The following is a 9,600-nucleotide window of genomic DNA, read 5'->3' as shown; positions in this document are numbered from 1 at the left end:
CAATGAATGAATGAAAACCCAAAATCTCTGTAAATGTTCATTAAAACTAATAAAATTTAATAATAAAAAAAATAAAGAATAAAGCCATCAGCAAGTTGGACACAACTACAAATGACAGAAGAAGCATTGCCTTTGAGCTGTGGTGATAGAGAAGAGTATTAAACATAGCATGGACTGCCAAGAGAACAAACATGTCTATCTTGGAGAGGGTGAAACCAGGCTGCTTGTTCAAGGCAAGGATTTCGAAGCTCCATCTAACATACTTTTGGCACATGGTCAGGAGAGCTCAGTCCTTGGAGAAGGACATCATACTTGGAAGGGAGGAAGAAAGCATATAAGAAGAGGACCATGGATGAGATGGACTGACACAATAATTGGGGTCATGGGGGCAGGTGTGTCGGAGGCAGTGAGATTGGCTCAGTATAGGGTAGGGTTCTGAGCTATTATGCATAGAGTTGCTACTAGACAGCCTCAGGCGACTCGCTGGCACATTAACAAAAACACATCAACCTATTACTGTGTATTGGCATCCCTTCATCAGCTTACCTCTTTCTTCTCACCTCTTTCTACTTCTTACCTCTTTCTACTCACCTCTTTCTTCCTTCTCATCTTGTTGACATCCTCTCTGAACCCCAGTCTATCCATCTGAAGATGAGAATAACAAGGCCTACATCCCTGGGCTCCGTATAAGGTGGACTTGTGTGATGGTTGTGTATGATGGACTAATGGAGACACTATGAACAGTCCAAGGCCTGGCATGTATTAGTCTAAACTGCTAAAAACCTGGTAAAGTGAGAACTTATCAGAGAAGAAAAATTTAAATCTTAAAGAGAGTAACAGAAGGAGTAAGACTATACTCTGTCAAAGATGGGGAACTTGCAAGACCCAGAAGAATTCGAATGAGTTCTTTAGAGAGGCAAACCTCTCCACCTCAACATACACAGAGAGAGAACGGCGCTGACATACCTATTACTGTACAGAGATAATGAATAAAGAGCATGTCTAGCAGAGGGAACCACGGATGTAAGGCCTGAGAGAGAGTATTAGCTCAAATGTGTACAGAATGCAGAAAGGCGGCCAAACGAGCTGTGAGGTCATACAGAGCACCTCTGCAGTTCGGGGGTGGGGGGAGGGTTGGGGGCTTGAAAGCTGGGGGGAAGGCAGGCGTCAGATGGTTATTTGTTGATATTAGGTGCTGCTGAGGTGACTAGGACTCATAGCAACACTATGAGCAACAGATCAGAACCTTGCCTGACCCTGTGCCATTATCATAATATCTGGTATGTTCCAGCCCACTGTTGCAGTCACTGTGTCAATGAATCCATCTGGTTGAGGGTCTTCCTCTCTTCTGCTGACCCTCCACTTTACCTACATCATTTCTTTTTCTAAGGACTAGCCATCTAAGAGACATCAACTGCTCTCTTCACAGCTGGGGCAAAGGAGAGTGAAGAAAACCAAAGACCCAAAGAAGTAACCTGGGAGCTTTCATGGCCGAGTGGTAAGGAGCTGCGCTGCCAACCCCAAGGCACATGGTGTGAATCCACCAGCATCTCGGTGGGATAAAGATGGGAAGTCTCCTTCTCCCACACAATTCAACTTCCTCCGAAAACCTACTGGAGGGTCAGGTAGGAATTGGTTCAGATTCTGTGGTACAACAGTTCAGAAGACTAATGGTGCACAGGTTCCTCAAGCCTGAGACCAAAACTAGAAAACCACAGAAGAGGAGGGAAATGTACAACAAAGTCAAATTCATAAAGACGATAGAACACATCTGTTTGACAGAAATTAACAAAATTAGATCAATGCTCTGAGACAGCCGTCTAATTAACAGAAGCATCTTTTCAAAAGTACAGTAGAGCAATACTCATGTTGAACGTGTCCTTTAGGACACCAGATGACAACATCTGGCCAAAAGCAAAGAGAAGACAGGGAAATGAATGACAATGTGGAAACTGAGGGTGGAGATTGGGGAAGGTAAGGCACTGACACACTGTAGGGACTGCAACCAATGTCATGCAACAAATCTGTGTAGGAACTGCTGGATAAAAAGCTAATATGCTGCACACATTTTCACTTAAAGCATAAATATCTTTAAAAAACAAACAAAACTAAAAACATTATTATAAAAAAGTATGTTCAACATTATTAGTTGTAGAGAAATACAAATTAAAACCATAATGAGATGCCAGTTCACAGCTCTTGTGGCTGTAAGGTGTCGTTGAGTCCAGGAAGACTCTTAGTGACCCTACGAACAGCAGACCTGAACCTGAACCTTGCGCTATCCTTGCCATCCAAACCATCTCTAACACATAGAGCCCATTGCTGAAGTCACCGTGACAATCCATCTCGCTGAGAATCTTGTCTCCTTCGTTGACCTCCATCTTTCCAAGCACATTGTCCCTCTCCAGAAAATAGTTATTTCACCTACCTACACGTCCAAAGTATGAAAGAGGAAGCTTTGTCATCTTGGCTTCCAAGCACTCTGGCTGGACTTTTAACAAGGCATATCTGTTTGTTCTTTTGGCAGTCTGTGGGATATTCAGTACTCTTCTCCAATGCCATAGCTAAGAGGCTTCAATTCTTCTGTCATTCTCCTTCATTATCCAGCTCTCCGATGCATAGCTGGTACTTGAGACAACAATGGCCTGAATCAGGTGCACCACAGTGCTCAAACTGACATCATTGTTATTCAGCATTTTGGAGAGGTCCTTGACAACAGACTTGCCCAGTACAATATGTCTGCTGATTTGCTGACCAAGGGTGGTGATTATTGATCCAAGCAAGATGAAATCACTGACAGCTTCAATATTTTCTTCATCTGTCATAATGTTGACTGTTGATCTTGTAGTGAGGACCTTCATTTGTTGTGTTGTTTTTTTTTATGTTGAAATGAAATCCATAAAGAATATAGGCCTTGATCTTCTGCAGCAAGTGTTCATATCCTCTTCACTTTCAGCAAGTAAGGTAGTGTCATATGCTTAATTCATGCTACTGGTGAGACTTCTTCTAATCCTTATGCCACATCCTTCTTCATAAAGTCTAGCTTTGTGAATTATTTGCTCAGCATACAGACTGAATAGATATGGAAAAAGGGTACAACCCTGATACATACCTTTCCTGATTTTAAACCATGCAGTGATGCAGTATTTCTTCGTTCCATTTAGAAAACAGCTTCGTGGGCTATGCACAGATTTCATATGAGCACATGTAAGTGTTTTGAGATTCCCATTGTTCTCAAAGTCTTAATTTATTATGATCCAAAGAGTCAAATGCCTTTGCATAGTTAATAAAACACAAATAGACATTTTTCTTGTATTCTCTTCTTTCAGCCAGGATCCATTTGACATCGTCAATATGCCTAGTGTGAAGGCCTCTTCTAAAAATCACTTTGAACTTCTAGTAGTTCCCTGTTAATGTTCTAGCCATTTCTGAATTTTCTTAAAAAATATTTTGTTTGCATTAGATATTAATGATATTGTTTGATAATTTCCTTATTTTTCTGGATCATCTTTCTTGGGAATGGTGACAAATAAGGATCTCTTCTTGGCAGTCAGTTGGTTAGATACCCTCCAAATTTCCTTGTGAGCACATTCAGGCCTGCATCTGGTAGTTGAATCATATCAATTGGTAGTTCCATCAATTCCTCGGGCCTTATTTTTTGTCAATGCCTTCAGTGTGGCCTTAACTTCATTTTTCATCACCACTGGCTCTTGCTCATGTGTATTTCCTGAAATTTTTCAGTGTCAACTAATTCTTCTTAGTATAGCGATTCGGTGTAATCCATCCATCTTTTAATGCTTCCTGGATCATTCAAGATTGTGCCCATCACATCTATGGGTGCAACTGAAGGCTTCAATTTGTTTTCTAATTCTTTCAATTTGAGAAATGCTGAAATCCCTTTTTGTTCTCTGACTCTAGTTCTCTGCACATTTTATGATAATATTTTGCTTTATCTTCTCGAGCTACCTTCTGAATTCTTCTGTTCAGCTCTTTTACTTCAGTATCTCTTCGTTTTGGTTTGGCTTCTTGATGTTCTTTCCCCCCCCCCCCCAATTGATTAAGTTTATTCAGAAACATCAGTGGCATTGGACCAATAAATGCTATCATTTGAAAGCTGCTCACTGCAATTATGCCTATTAGTAATACTAGTAAGCCAAGGATTTGACATGTACTTCACTCAGTTGCATTACGTTTCCGTAAGTCATTTCATCAAGAAAATATGTACAAAATGTCATGTTTTCTCTCCTCTTTTTGTGTTTCTTCTAAAGCAGTTCAATTATTTTGGAGAGTGGTTAGTGCAACACAGAAAACATCAGGGGAAAAGTACAAAATGACACTTAACACCAATGCCAGTACGCATGTCATTATGGTTATTATTAAAGATACTAATTTTTATGTTATTCACTTTTCTTTAGAAGGTAAATCAAAGCCATTCACTTGAACTTGAGGTTTATATACACAATACATACACAATCTTACGTAAAATACTGTTCAATAGTAACATTACATTTTAAAATATTGGAAACCGAGTATCTGTGCTGATTTGTACTTTGGCTTAATGGAACAAGAGAACAACAATCAACAAGGGAGGGTGATACTGATAATAAAGTTCTCAAAGTTAAAAAATGTCTTCCTCTCCCTTTGTACTTACCACAGGCTATACAATGTCCTGAGAGGATTCATTATGAGAAAACAGTCAATCATCACTTTAAGACCATACTTTGGAAGAACTTAATGAGAAAGCACACTGGAAGCTGAGACTTCATCTTTGTTTTCAAGTAAGTGGTCTTAATTTTTCTCCTTATAGAAAAACTTTAAATCAGTGTATTATAAATATATCTAAACCACTAATTTTTACAGCTTTCTGGTAAAGTCCAGCACTCCATTTATACAAAGTCTATGAGAAGAGGCCAGTAGAGATCATCTACTCTTAAGTCGTGACATCATCCACTCAAGTCCTTGGCACAATCCTTCGCCAGTAAGAGCACAGCAGGCCTGGATATGCCACGGAGGATCTTTAATAGACGTGAGTTCCAAAAACTGGGAGATTTCTGCTACAGTTATGCACTCTTTAACATCTTGTTTATTAGCAAAAATCAGCAGTCCAGCTTTCCTTAGGTCCTCATGTGCTAACATTTTATAGAGTTCTTCTCTAGTTACAGAAATCCTTTCTCTGTACTGTCCACAACTATTACAAACTCAGTGTTAGTATAGTAAGTGTTCCAGGAAGAATGAAGAGATTCTTGGCCACCAATATCCCACATAAGGAAACGTGTATTATTAACTATCTCTTCTACATTACTTCCAATTGTAGGGGATGTATGTACAACTTCATTCATAGAAAATTGGTAAAGGATGTTAGTTTTCCCTGCATTATCCAGTCCAACAATGATAACTTTGTGCTCCTGATGATTGAACAGTCTCCATATCCAGGTAAGAGAATTTCCATTCTCGGGCAGCGGCCCCCCCCTCCAGCCACCCGGGCCTGCTGGCTGCCCCAGGCCCAGGCTGAGGCGGAGGAGAGAGACGCGCCAGAGCCTCCGCCTCTGCTGCTGCTGCTCCCGCGTCTGCCGCCAGCCTGCTTCCCGGGAACTGGAGGGAGGCCGCAGCTCAGACCAGCGAGGCCCCGCCACTGCCGCTGCGGCACTCACCTGGCTCCCGGACATCGGACAATCGCCGCCTCGTTGTCTGCCGCGTCTTGATGTTCTAATGCAATTTTCATTGTCTTTTCTGACATCCATTTGCATTTTTTTTTCTTTCTCCTCCGTCTTTGATGTTTTTGAATGGTTCTGCTGGTTTTCAATCACTGGTGTTCAATGCCTCAAGTCTGTACTTGAAATGATTCTTAAGTTCATCTGGGATAGACTCAAATTTGTATTCTGATTATTGTGGACTAGTCTAAATTTTCTTCAGCTTCAATTTGAACTTGCTCATGAGTAATTTGTGTTCTGTTTCACAAATTGCACCTGCTATGGTTCTGAAGGATTAAAATGAAAAAGAAAGGAAATATAACTAACAATAAGTTAATGATGAAGATGTAGTCACTTCAATTCTCACAAAGTTGGTGTAAAGTCAAATGGTGCAGTCACTGTCAGAAATACTTTCAAAGCTTCTTATAAAATTAAAACATACATTTACAATGCCATCCAAGAATCCCACTCCGAGGTGCTTCGATGGTGGTGTAATATGTATTTTATTTCTCAATAAGTCTGATATAAAACTTTTTAATAACATTTCAATATTTTACTTAAAAAATATTAAAGCACAGTACTGTTACCTACTCTTCCTCTCCAGCATTCTAGGTGTTAAACTAGCTAGAACCCTATGGATATCTATCCTATTGAGCAGATTAAGTGGATGGTTTTCCCCTCGTAGACCTCTGCACATTCCTAGGCCACTGTGGGGAAGGTTGCCAGGGCATGCAAGGCATCCGAGTGAATGCTCGTTATTGAGACGCTAATAAAGCGAGTCTTGTTTGCTGGACAGCTGTTGGCTTCATTGCTCTTTTGTCGCACACAAAACGGAGAGCTGCTATGCTAATGGCATATGGCCTCCTTACTGGATAGTTGTTACATCACGCCTCGAAACACTGCCTGTGAAGTCCATTTTCCCCATGCACCACACAGAAAAACGAAAACAGAACAAACAAAACAACAAGAGGCCAAGAAACGTATGAAATGAGCAGTACTAGCCCTTTAAGTCAGGGAAACTATTACTAATAATTCTTATTTTTTATCAATAGTTAATACTCGAGTTAGTTTTTAAAAGAGGAATTTTTTTTCTTATTGTATTCTCTTTAACATTTAACCTCAATAGAGTCTTTTCTTAAGGGTACAAATAATAACAATATTCTCCAAAATACATTTTGTGGCACACTCTGTGTTAATAACACCTTAGAGTAATTCCATGTTATCAAATGTCAGCCCAGATACTTTGCCTTTTTCAGTGTGGTCATTTATTGACTGTCTTCATGTGAACAATTGCATTCAAACATTTTTTTGATCATTACCTGTACAGCAGTGTGTGTGTGTGTGTGTGTGTGTGTGTGTGTGTGTGTGTGTAACGAGCTGTGACTAAAAACAACTCACTGCTCCTGAGTTAGCACCAACTCACAGCTGACCTTCCAGTGGGTTTTCAGAGGTGGTAAATTGCACAGTAGGAGATCACCCATCTTTCTCATGTGGGGCAACTGGTGGATTCAAACTGCCTGCCTTTGGGCTGGCTGTGTAGCCCTTACTCACTCGGCCATCAGAGCGCTCTACTGTATGTGTACACATCGCTAAGTACATTCTTGTTATTGTGTGCCACCAAGTAACCTGTAACTCACAGCAACCTGATGCACAACAGCTCTGAAGCCTGCCCTAATCCAGAGCCAGTCTCACTGACTCCGACACACCTAATCCCATCACCCTAGTTATCATGTCAATCCTTCTTATCAGGGGTCCTCCTCTCCTGCCCTGTCCCTCTACCCTTCTGAGCATCATGTTCTTCTGCAAAGATGGATTTCTCCTGGCCATGTGCCTAAAGAATGTGAGACAGACCTTAAAATCCTTGCCTCAAAGGAGAAACTTGACTTCACCCTCTTTAAGACAAACCTATTTGTTCTCTTGGCTGTCCATGGTACGTATGTTCAATACTCTTCTCCAGCACCACAACTCAAAGGCATTAATTCTTCTTCTGTCATCCTTCATAACTGTCCAGCTTTCTGATGCATGGCAGGTAATTGTGAAGACTATGGCCTGGATCAGGTGCACCTGAGTCTCTAGACTGACATCATTGCTCTTTAGCACTGTGGAGACAGCTGACTTCCTTAATGCAACTGCAATTTGTCTTCTGCCTTCCTGACTGCTGGTGCCAAGAGTGTTGACTGTTGAGCTGAACAAACTGAAATTGTTAAGAACGTCAATCTCTTCTGCATCCATCACAAAACTGCCAACTGGCCTAGTGGTGAGCTCTAGTGGTCTAGTGGTAAGAAGCTGTGCTTCAATCCTGAAGGCATGTGGTTCGAGGCCATGAACTGCTCCATAGGAGAAGAATGGGCAGTCCTCTACCTTGTGATTAACTGCCTCTGAAAACCCACCCAAAGGTCAGCTACGAGTCAGTTCTGACTTTATGGTACACAACAACACCAACAACTAAAGATACTATACTCAAGTTTACCAAAGGCACACTGTTCTAACCCACCAGCTGCTCCACAGGAGAAGGACAATCAATCTCCTGTGAGGTTTACTGCCTTTGAAAACCTGCTGGAGGGTCTGCTCTAAGTCTCTTCCAAGCTAATGGCATACAGAAACAACAACTTTACAAAGTAATCATCTTCCTTGCCACAAGATTTCTTCATAACTAGTTTTTTTGTTTTCTTTTTTTAATTGCAATTTTAATGAAAGTTTATAGAGAATTTGGATTTCCATTCATTCATTCATTATTTCACATTTATACTAGTTTTTAAGAAAGACATCTTTTAAGAACCAAAAGAATCCACTGCCATCAAGTTGATACTGACTCCGAGACACTTACAGAGCAGAGCTGACCATCTCACGGGGTTGGAATCTGTATTACAGTTGATGGCCACACCACTCTTCCACTGGTGAGTGAATTCCTGATCTTCTGGTTAAGAGTTAAGTGCTTTAACCATTACATCACCAGGGCTCCCTCGTGATGCCAAAGGCTCACACAGTTCATGTTATGGCTAAGTTTTCAAATCTCTGCACAATAAGAAACAATGATCTACAGACTGCCAGCATGTTCTTGAGTCAAAGTTTTTCAGAATGTATTTGCTTTTAAACAGATGTCCCCAAAGTTGACTTATCAAACCTGCTGCTTCTCACTGGAGACTCCTAGACTTGGCCCTTGTTTGCAGCAGAGATAGGGAGGCCCTGTACCCACTGCCCCCAGCCCTGACCTTCTCAGCTGTGAGGTGCAGGGGCCTGAGCCTTCTAGGCCTACAGAGAGCCCAGCTTTGCTCTCTGCCCTCTTCCCTTTACCCTCACTGTCATTCCTTAACCTCTGCATAGTTGTTCTTGTTGATGGCCTTCAAGCCAAGCAAGACTCATAGCAACTCTATGAACAAAAGGCTTGAAGCTCCTCCACAACTACCAACATTTATCAAAGTTCATAGTTTCCAAAGGAGTGTTGTTTAGGAAGTAGACGCCACTCCTGCACAGCAAACAGGAGCAAAGCAGAATCAAGATCAACAGCATGAAGAACGAGAGCCAACACAGGAGAGAGTAAACAAAAGTTCCCTTAAACTGTTGGGTATAAGTCACGTCTATGCCCCAGGACCACAGACAGCTGAGTAAGTTTAAAACAACTGAGCAAGTCTAAAGAGGCATATAAATCAAACATGAAAAATTAGGTTAACTATTAAAAATCTGGTTTTAAAATTACTGATCAGTATTATATGAACTATATCAAGCTGAAACTATAGATATTTGTGGTAACTGTAAAGAAATATTATGTTGTTGTTGTTGTTATGTGCCATCGAGTTGCCTGCGACTCATAGCGACACTATGTACAACAGCCCTAAACTCCGCTCTGTCCTGTGCCAATCGCACTGTCTCTGACACTCCCATCCCAATTATCCCAGTCACTGAATCAATC

The 9,600-nt window shown here is 41.1% G+C and overlaps 1 protein-coding gene and 1 pseudogene across 1 annotated transcript in view; both read right to left on the bottom strand.

Annotated features, from left to right (window-relative positions):
- The window catches only part of LOC102869628 (S-adenosylmethionine mitochondrial carrier protein-like), a 213,019-nt gene that overhangs the window by 46,289 nt on the left and 157,130 nt on the right, over nucleotides 1-9,600 (bottom strand). The window lies entirely within an intron of this gene.
- Nucleotides 4,921-5,423, bottom strand: LOC102848304 (annotated as a pseudogene).

The sequence above is a fragment of the Elephantulus edwardii genome, unplaced genomic scaffold (genome assembly GCF_000299155.1).
Source record: "Elephantulus edwardii isolate Elephantulus edwardi_28Jun2011 unplaced genomic scaffold, EleEdw1.0 scaffold00132, whole genome shotgun sequence".
Lineage (NCBI taxonomy): Eukaryota > Metazoa > Chordata > Mammalia > Macroscelidea > Macroscelididae > Elephantulus > Elephantulus edwardii.
Note: the sequence above shows the minus strand (reverse complement) of the source record. Positions and strands in the feature narration are given on the sequence as shown.